The sequence below is a fragment of the Rhagoletis zephyria genome, unplaced genomic scaffold, assembly GCF_001687245.7.
Source record: "Rhagoletis zephyria isolate East Lansing unplaced genomic scaffold, Rhagoletis_zephyria_1.1 Rzeph_scaffold_01894, whole genome shotgun sequence".
Lineage (NCBI taxonomy): Eukaryota > Metazoa > Arthropoda > Insecta > Diptera > Tephritidae > Rhagoletis > Rhagoletis zephyria.
The window spans coordinates 1-11,436 of record NW_016158978.1 but is presented as its reverse complement, the minus strand read 5'-3'; positions in this window follow the sequence as shown (position 1 = coordinate 11,436).

Sequence of the window (11,436 nt, the reverse complement as noted above, 5' to 3'; positions counted from 1 at the left end):
TTATTTGTCAAAGGTCTGTTGAAAAAACTGGATGCATCGCCATTTTTATTCTACTTTTTCTTAGAGAAGTGGAATTATTATTTTTTTATAAAACGGCTTATTATGATTAAGTTCCGTGGTTTCTTTTATTACTTAACAGAAAAACACACCAAATAATTTTGACCAGTTTTACTATGCAAATACTCCTCTGTGCGCTCGAAAAAAAATACATTTATTTTAATGTTGTGATAGTTGTCAAAATTTGCACGCAGCGAAATAAAAATAAAATGGAATGTGAAAAAGTTGATAGCCAAGTTCACAAATCAAATAAGAATCAATTCAAGGTGAATTTAATATCTATTGAGGAGTGGGACTTGGCATACACATCCTCGCTGAAATGCAAAAACTTTAAAACCAAAATTTACTATTGACACAAAATTACAATTACATGAAAATTAGTTTTACACTGAGAATAAAAATTCATAGTTGTTAGTAAATTTTAATTTGCACTATCCACCGCTTTAATTGCGAAAATCTTCTGCTTGATAGCGGTGTACCGATCGGCTGCTTCGACGAACTTCTTGCGGATTCGTTGTTTGTCACCTGAGACTATTCAATATGAGCATCTGCATCTGTATCCGGTATCAATAAGTTGGAAATTGGATTGGTCCCTTCACTGTTGTTGTTTTCAACTGACCTCGCGTCCTCTTCATGGCGAGATGTCATTTGATTTTGGTGACGTTTGTAGAAACCCCTGCTAGTCTTTACTACATACATGACTTTACCTAGACGTCTGTCCACGACACCCTTTAGCCATTTCTCTCCGCGACCATAGTTTCGAATATAGACATGTTCCTGCGGTGAATATTTGGTTCGAGTTTCTTTAACGTCTGACATTTTTAACAGAAAACATCTGCGAAAAGACAGTACGTGCTGGACGACCACGTAAAAGCTGTGCTGATGACATGCCTTTAGCATTTGGCATTTGGTGACATGCCTTTAGCATTTTAGCATAGTGCGGTAGGTTGTAAGAAATTTAAGAACGGCTTCGCCTACTTGCAATCCATCATCTAAATTCTTTTTCACAGCAGTTTTAAAAGTACGTACAAATCTTTCAGCCAGCCCATTGGAGGGCAGTGTTGAAAAAATGTTAATCTGATTAACGATTAAAAATTAACGATTAAAATGTTAATCGGATTAACGATTAAAATTAATTAATCGTAATCATCTGTATGATTAATGATTAAATATTTTTAATCGTTAATCGTCGGTTGTGATTACGATTAATTAATTTTAATCATCAATCGGTAATCCGATTTTAAAAAAATCTGATTAAGTGGTCTAGTTTGTCTGCATTTTAAATCAAACGCCATATACGGTTATTCTTTTCTGTTTGACGCTTATGAAAAACACATAATACTTATATAAACAAATAATAATTATAATTTGTATAACATAAAGTGGGAAGTTTGACAACCCATGGCACATGTGCAGAGAGATATAAAACCTAGTTTTCATAACGTCTGCTGGTAATAGATCACAATCAAAATGCATACAAAATTGCTTAGATTAGGGATGCACAGCAGAGGTGCACGCAGTCGACGTCGCGGGCAAACTGCGAGCACGCGAGTATGCTAGGCGAGGTGAAGTGAGCTGTACGGAAATGGCAACGTATACATATTAACCACTACACACTTATTTTCAAGTAAAAATGCGTGTATGTATGTGTACTTTTGCGACAACTGAGCCAGTGTGGCATCAGGCCACCAGAAAAAGCCAATTTTTCCAAAACAAAAGCGCCAAGTTTTTATTATCATGATTAATAATTTTTTTGATTCAGTAAAAAATGTATATACATATCCATTTCCTCACGTTTTTATTAATAAATTAATTTCAATAAATTTATAACACCGCAAAACATATTTAATTTACCTATTCCTCACATTTTATTCAGTAAATGAATTCCATCTTAATGTAGAATATTAGTGTATAGTGTATACATACATACATATGTACCTATGCATTCGGTGTGCTTAAATTAAAAAAGCATCACTAAATAACGCACCAAGCATTGAATTCCAATTATTTTGGCTTTTTGGTTTCCCAAAAGCACTAAATTTAGTGCAAAATGCACGACCTTGGCAACAGTGAGCTGAGTACATCAATGCTCAAACAGTGATCCCAGACCAAGTATTGAGTAAATGCGCTATGTATATTTTTCTTTTAAAGCAAAAGTTCTAATTGGCGAGGGGATTGATTTTTGGTTCTTACATAGAACACTGATAAGATTCACAAACTTATCTTAGGACTTAATTAAAATAATCAAGATTATTTGTAGACGAATATATTTGTGTTCGTATGAAATAGTAGCTTATGTCGGGAGGCTGACTTTAGTAAAATGTACCATTTCCTATATTCTTTAAACCACAAGGAATTTTTTTATGAGACTTTATACGAATATTGACTTGCTAGCATCGCCATCTTTTACGTTTATATTCCAAGAGTTCTTCAACGACTCGGCGCCAGTGAGTTTTCGCAATCGTATGCTGCGAATGGTTCATTATACTAAAGCCAGTCTTCCGACATAAGCTACTATTCTATACGAACACAGATATGTTTCTTCCTAATAGGCTTGTAAAATGCCCAATACCCAAATCCCTCGCATGAGTTATTAACGGTAAAAAATTGGGTACGCTCAAATCTGGCATCGCTGCAGCAAGTACAGCGCCATTGAAACAGTGTTGATATTTTAAGTACAATTGTACTTTTTTCAGTACAGTTAATTTATAAAATGTACAAAAGTACAATTTGCCGATTTTAAGTACAATTTCAATATCAAAAATACTTTTTGTACCAAACGCTCAAATCTCTTCTAGCACTTTGATTCCTAATCCGTTTACATTTAAGTAAATGGATATACCTATATTTCATATTTGCTACAAAACGAAATTATGAATTGTAATTTTGAATGTAAACATGATTGTGAACAGTAATATTAGTGATGTGCGTTATGGTGATTGCGATTTCTTATCACCGGCGGGCGAAATATCCCTCATCGCTATTTATTTTGAAAAAATCTTTGGAAATGCAATTTACCTTATGGCGATCCTGCAGAAATAGAGCAAGTCGGGGGGGTTGAAAGTAAAAAAATGTATGTAAATTCCATGCGTTGAAATTAAAAATATCCCTTGAGGATTTCCATTTTATCGATAGTGATCTCATTTTATGTTCATTAATATGGACTGACCTATATAGTGTATTAATGTTTTATCATCATTTTATAAAAAAAAAAATACATAATATTAAGATAAATGGTCAAATCTTGTCAATATGTGAGTGTCGTAAAGTTTTGATAAGCACTTGAAATGCTATTAAAATGTCAAAACTTATTACCGAATCCAAAAAGATGTCTCTTTTATCTCATCTTTGTTGATGAGGTTGTGCTGGCGCTTTTACGAAAATGTTTGTTGACGGCAATAAAATCAATAAAAGTGCGATCACATCCTCACCGCATGAGTGTTCGACACCAACTGACGGTATGCAGTTTTATAGTCGATTCAATTTTAGTATTTTAAAGTGAAAGTGCAGCTAAGAATTCATGTTGATTTTTAATATTTTTTTGCATTTTCTTTATACAAATTGGAAAAATCTACGCGAATTGAATGTACTATCTCGATCACTTAAACATCTCGGACTCGCCCACCACTAAAAATGATTATTTAAATCTAAACTCCTGTAAGAACAATAATCGCGACCTAGTAACTGATGTCCAGAGCGTACTTAAATTATGGAGGGAACACTTTTCCGCCCTACTAAATGGTAGCAGCACGGAAAGTTGTGGAGAAGAAGAACCCGAGCCCGCAGTCGATGATGACGGAGTCGACGTTCCACCGCCTGACTATGACGAGGTACGTATAGCAATAACGCGGCTGAAAAACAACAAAGCCGCTGGAGCTGACAGCCTGCCAGCTGAGCTATTCAAGTACGGCGGCGAGGAGTTGATAAGGTGCATGCATCAACTCTTGTGCAGAATATGGTCAGATGAACGCATGCCCGACGACTGGAATTTAAGTGTGCTCTGCCCAATCCACAAGAAAGGTGACCCCGCCATTCGCGCCAACTACCGCGGGATCAGCCTTCTAAGCATAGGTTACAAGGTCTTATCGAGCGTATTGTGTGAAAGACTGAAGCCCACCGTCAATGAACTGATTGGGCCTTATCAGTGTGGCTTTAGACCTGGCAAATCCACCATAGACCAGGTATTCACAATACGCCAAATCTCGGAAAAGACCCGCGAGAAAAGGATCGACACTCACCACCTATTTGTCGACTTTAAAGCCGCTTTTGACAGCACTAAAAGGAGTTGCCTATACGCCGCTATGTCTGAATTTGGCATCCCCTCAAAACTCATACGGCTGTGTAAAATGACGTTGAGCAATACCACCAGCTCCGTCAGAATTGGAAAAGACCTCTCCGAGCCGTTCGCCACAAAACGGGGTTTCAGACAGGGCGACTCCCTTTCATGTGACTTCTTTAATCTGATGTTGGAGAAGATAATAAGAGCTGCAGAACTGAACCGCTCAGGAACAATTTACTACAAGAGCGTGCAATTGCTGGCTTATGCCGATGACATCGACATCATCGGTAACAAAAACCGCGAAGTCTGTTCTGCCTTTTCCAAGTTGGATAGGGAAGCAAAGCGCATGGGTCTGGTGGTAAACGAGGACAAGACGAAGTATCTCCTGTCATCAAACAAACAGTCAGCACATTCGCGCCTTGGCACCCACGTCACTGTTGACAGTTACAATTTCGAGAAAGTAGAGAATTTCGTTTACTTGGGAACCAGCATTAACACCGATAATAATGTCAGCATTGAAATCCAACGTAGAATCACTCTTGCCAACAAGTGCTACTTTGGACTGAGTAGGCAATTCAGGAGTAAAGTCCTCTCTCGACGTACGAAAACCACGCTCTATAAGTCACTCATCATGCCCGTGCTGGTATATGGCGCAGAAGCATGGACAATGACAACATCCGATGAGGCGGCTCTTGGGGTGTTTGAGAGAAAGATTTTGCGGAAGATTTACGGTCCTTTACGCGTTGGCGACGGCGAGTACCGCAGACGATGGAACGATGAGCTGTATGAGCTTTACAACGATATGGACATAGTGCAGCGAATTAAAATACAGCGGCTCCGCTGGCTTGGTCATGTCGTTCGAATGGACACCGACGCTCCAGCTCTGAAAGTATTCAACTCGGAACCCGCTGGTGGTAGCAGAGGAAGAGGGAGGCCCCCACTGCGATGGAAAGATCAGGTGGAGAAGGACTTGGCTTCACTTGGCGTTTCCAATTGGCGTCAGTTGGCACAGAGGAGAAACGACTGGCGTGCTTTGCTGAACTTGGCCAAAATCGCTATTCTGTTGACTTCGTTTACCCCTTCCGATAACTTTTTGCTTCCGCGCTTGCCCAGCACCGCTGTGCAAAGCTTTGCACGCGCAGTCGCCCGCGACACATATGTGCTGATTTGGGCATCCCTAGCTTAGATTGATGAGGGAAACCGACTTAGCCATACCCGATTAACTGACCTTGTGTGTAAAAGACAATTCAAGCATAAATTAATTAATCACCAAACCTACTTAATCAAATTAAGGGTTAATGATTAAAAATTAATTTTTTTAATCACGGTTACGATTAACTATTTAATCAGATTAAATTAAGTTATGATTAACTGTAATTCGATTGAATTTAATCAAATTAACTAATTGATTAAAAAATCAATCGATTAGTGCCAACACTGTTGGAGGGTGGCTGAAATGGGGGCAATTGTGATGTGCTTAATGACGTTTTGAGCACAGAATGTTTTGAACGCGTCGGCTGTAAACTGTGGACGATTGTCGCTCACAATTGTCTCTGGCAAGCCCTCAGCAGCGAAAATGGTAGTTAATGTGAAAATCGTAGTCTCAGCGGTGGTGTTCGCTAACTTGCAAACAAACGGAAATTCCTAGTAGGAGTCCACGCACAAAAGCCACATGGAACCGAAAATCGGACCCCCAAGGTCAATGTGCACTCTCTGCCAAGGTGCCTGCGGTTCGGGCCAGCTTGAATATTGTCGCCGATCAAATGGAGCTGCTACTTAGCAACTTTCGCACCCAGCTGCTAGTTTCTCGATATCCTTATCGATTCGCAAAATTTGTTCGCGCAATAAGCTCGGAATGACAACCCATGTGACATCCCTCAGTAACAAGACTAAATCAATTTGAACAATCAACGACAACTTACGATTGAAATATGGTCGAAGATCCTCGTCTTTTGGAGGCAATCTTTCGGGTGTATTCTTTGACTCTCTGCAGTATTGAACCATTGCTGGTGCTTGTACTTATGACCTCCGCGTTAATAGGCACCTGATTAATTTCGCCGTTGTTGTCGAAATTTTCGTCTGGATCCGATGGTAACCTCGATAAAGCGTCGGCATTTGCATGCTCTGCCGTGTTGCGATATTTTATTTCAAACAGGTAGGCCATGAGCGTAATAGCCCACCTCTGAATGCGTTGAGCCGTCATGGTTGGAAGATTTTCGGCCTAAATATTCTGACCAGCGGTTTGTGGTCCGTTATAAAAACCGGTGCCCGTATAAAAACTGGTGACATTTTTGTACACCGAATATTAATGCGAAACCCTCCTTTTTAATTTGGCTGTAGTTTTCTTGATGATGCTTGAGGGTCTTGGAGGCGACGGCGAGCGTCAGTAGCCAACAAGATTGGATGTTCTTCTTGAAAATGAGCCAGCATGGTTGATTTTANAGGATTCGATATTTATTAAAAGATGTCGTATTATTTTGGCCTTATCGGATTTGTGGTGCTTCTTTGGGACTTAGCAAATTTTCATTTTATTGCTTATGAAGAGGAAAAAATAAAATAAGTACCTTTATAATTTTCGAAACGATGCGTATTCAATTTCTCTAGCCTCCTATATCAAAATATGAGTTTTCATAAAAAGTGGACTTAGCAACTTTTCACTCTAAGCTAGCGATATGCCCTTTGAGTTCATTGAACGCGTTTTCTTGCTCCGACTTCCACTGGAAAGTCACATTTTTTCACCCTTAATTTGTTCATTGGCTGCAAGTTGGGAATAATTTGGAATAAAATTGTGGTAGAAATTAATTTTACCCATAATGCCTCAAGCTCTTTTAAGTTTGTCGGGCGCCGCAAGTTCTTCATAGCTCGGATTCCAGACTCATCTGGTAAAATACCATCTGAGCTTATTTCACGACCCAAATACGTTACCTTGGTCTTCAAAAACTCGCATTTCTCCCTCTTGCATTTGATACCTGCTGCTTGTAGTATCTTTAAAACTTTGGCTAAGCGATCGGTATGTTCCTATTCGTCCGCGCCTGCCACAATGATGTCGTCGATGTAATTTACACATCCTTCAACTCCACATAATAGCTGCTCGAAATGTTTTTGGAACATGGCTGGTGCGCTCGCTACCCCATATGGCAGTCGATGGTACTGAAACAAGCCCAGCGGCGTGCTGACCACTAGCACTTTTTTGGACTCCTCGTCGAGCTCCATTTGCATTCGTGTTCGTTTGTTTTTGATTGCGCCCTCCGTCTTTATTGTTAATTCAAATGAATCGGCGATTAGCTGCACTTCGGCCAGCGTTGGCTGCGGTTTTTGTAAGGCTGCCGTACGAACTGCATCTTCGGGCGAATTCAAAATTATTTTGTCTCTGGTCATATCGCCTGGAAATCATGCATACAATTTTCTTTTTTGCACACAAAAGCACACTGCCGGGCTAATCTTCGCAGTTCGGCTACCCATTCTTTGTAGGTACGGCTGCCCATTTCTGCCTTATGAAATTCATAACGAGCTGCAACTACATGGACCTTTTCATTATAGAATTCCGTTAGTTTTCCATAAAGTTCAAGAAATGTTTGTTTTTGTAACTCGTCAAAGCCGACAAGTTTTATGAGTGTTTCATAAGCATCATTACCCAACCAAGATAAGAAAAATGATTTCTGTTTGTTGGCGTCAATTACAGCATAACCAGAGAAATGTTGCTTGAGTTGTTCCAGGTAGGACTCCCATTTCTGCTGTTGAATGTTGAATTGCACAAACGCTGGAACCAGAGGAGCATCTTGACATAGAGACCTTCTCGAAAAGTTGTCCATCCAAGCGTTCTGTTCCTTTAGCACATTGAACTCTTCAGTCATCGTTGTATTCTTCTTTTTTCTCGTCGCCAGATGTTAAACTTGTTGTTGGCGATAACAAGTAGGTGGTATACTCACGCAATTCGGTTGCCGTTGACCTAATGACATTTATTCTGGTGGCCATATATATATTATTAATAATAATAATAAATTGGCGCTTACACATATGTTGGTGTTTGGCTGAGCTTCTCCTTCGATTTGTGGCGTGCGCCTTTATGTTGTCACACAAAGCGGAGGTACCTACAGTTTTACGCCGACTCCGAACGGCGATTGTATTTTTATGAGAAGCTGTTTTTCATGGCAGAAATACACTCGGAGGTTTGCCATTGCCTGCCGAGGGACGACCGCTGTTAAGAAAAAACCTTTTTTCTATATTTTTTGCGATGTTGCTTTGACCAGGGTTTGAACCCAGGTGCTGCGGAGTGGAAGTGCGCACTGCTTACCACTACACCACAGCGGCCGACAAAATTACAATTACATTAAAATGAGTTTTATGCTGAGAATAAAAATTTATTGTTGTTAGTAAATTTTAATTTTCATACACAACATGATGAATTTCATCGAATCATAAGTCCCCACATAGTTTTATGCAATAAACATTTTTAGTTAGTTGTCGCTTTTTTGCATTTCAGCGACAGTGTGAAATACGCACTATCCATACTATGTTAACGATATGTAGAAAATTTGCGTTCATACACCTCAGGTAAAAAAATACATTACATACATATGTAAATTGTGTTTAAATTTGTAAAAACAGTAAAGCAGGTAGTATAATTATTTAGAAATACATTTTTATCGGTTTATTTTTCACTATTTTCTCTATTTTACTGTTAGAAATGCATATATAATATGCTGTAACAATTTTGCTGTAACAATTTTGCATGCAGTTTTCAAGGCATTCCTCATGTACTAAAGGTGGCAATGCAACGAATAATTATCCAAAAAGAAGAAACAACTCATGAACTTTAAAATGGTGGTAAGTTATTAGAAAAATACATTTATGTTGAGAAGTTATAAGCGTTCAAAAAATTCATATTGGATGTCTCACCCGTCGCAACCAAATATGTATTTTTTAACGTAACATTTAAAATTTTAAGTTTCCCATTGTTCGAATGAGGTCCCCTTATTAAAAATAACTACTATATATTTGCAGAAGTATGTATGTATGTATGTGCCCGGTTGCAGCCTAAACGGATGGACAGAATCGAATGAAAATTTTACAGAGTATTGTCATGACACCTGGGCTGGGCCTGTGATAGGGAGAATAAAATTGGGATTCGACAAGGGGGTGTGGCACCTCCCATAGGCGTGAAATTTTTTATCAGCTATAACATCGGAACCATGAGCTTGAAATTTCGTTTGCAGGCATATCTATGGTAGGTGCTTATAGTAGACTATATATACATGAGTTTGTAAGAAGGGGCGTGGCACATCCCATAGTCGTGGACTTTTTTAACAGCTATAATTTCGAAACCATAAGTCACATAAACTGGAAATTTTGTATATAGGCATATCTATTACACAGGCCAACAAAATTTAAACAATGTTATGTTGACTTAAAATATTACAGCCGATTCTTATAGTATTTTTCTCGTAAAATCCGAATCTGATACTAAGGATATTAGATTGCCTCTAGTTTTCGAAAAACTCGTTTTTGGACGTTTTTGAGCCTGTGTAAAAAAACAAATTGATGCAATATATCTGTCTGTGTGGGAGGATATGAAAGCCTAGGCACTGCCCTTTAATACTTAAACTCATAAAATTAGCTATGTACACCCCGTAAACTCTTGTTGCTAATTCATTTCCTTATTCAACCAACTACAATCAAGTGCAGCTGATTTGCCGCTATTTAAACTTGACAGCGTGGTTGTTGTCAATTCTATACATCCATTTGCTTAGCGGCAAATCAGCTGCACTTGATAGTAGTTGGTTGAATAAGGAAATTCTGTTCTAGCAACAAGAACTTACGGGGTGTACATAGCTCAGTGGTTAACGCTTTTGACTTTGCACATCGATTACGCAGGTTCGATCCCTAGAAAAAAAAGAATTCGGATGAGGAGATGTGGTGATCTCCGAAATAGCTGCTATAACTTCTACCGGTTAGACTTTGTTGCTTTTTAAATTTTTCCTAATTAACAATCGTGGTACAAAGCTCAATAAAAATATTAAAATAAAAATGTTAATAAGCCACAATAACATCGACAAATATGTACATACTTTTTTTATTTTGAGTATTAAAGGGCAGGCCTCGAAAATGTCCGAAAACGCGTTTTTCGGCACCTTTAAACCTAAGTTTCTTGAAAACCAGAGCCAATTCAATATCTTTAGGGTCAAAGTCGGATTCTACGGAAAAAATCCTATAAGAATCTGCTACAACATTTGACGCAACAGAATTTTGTTGGACAGTGTTATAAGTGCTAAGGGTATATATAAATGAGTTTGTAAAAGGAGGTGTGGCAAGTTTTTATCAGTTGTAACTTCGGAACCATAAATCACATAAACTTGAAATTTGTTATGCAGGCATATCTATTGTAGGTGCTTATAGGAGGGTATATACATACATAGATGAGCGTGTAGGCACATCCCATAGGCGTGGATACTTTTATGAGCTCTAACTTAGGAACCGTAAGTCATATGAACTTGAAATATGGCATGCAGACATTTATACGGTTGGTGCTTATAGTAGGCTATATATAAATGAGTTTGTAAGTAGGGGCGTGGCACATCCCATATGCGTGGTCTTTTTATCAGCTACAACTTCGGCGCCATTAGTCACATGAACTTGAAATTTGGTATGCACATGTCTATGGTAGGGGCTTATAGTAATTTTTTTCTGACTGCATTACAAATTTTTTTTCATACAAAATAAATTCGACATTTTTTTGTATGAAAAATAATGCGTCATGAAGTCAGAAAAAAAATTATTAAAAATCAACGCGATTTTCTAGCAACTTAAGACCTGCACATTATTACCCTAGAATTTAATTATTAAACTGCATACTCAAAAAAATTCAAAAAAATTTGAATAAAAAGTTGAAAATCTAGCTGAAACTTTGCAGATTTTTCATAATTTTTGCACAAAGTTTGAAATCTGGATTTATGNTAAAAATCAACGCGATTTTCTAGCAACTTAAGACCTGCACATTATTACCCTAGAATTTAATTATTAAACTGCATACTCAAAAAAATTCAAAAAAATTTGAATAAAAAGTTGAAAATCTAGCTGAAACTTTGCAGATTTTTCATAAT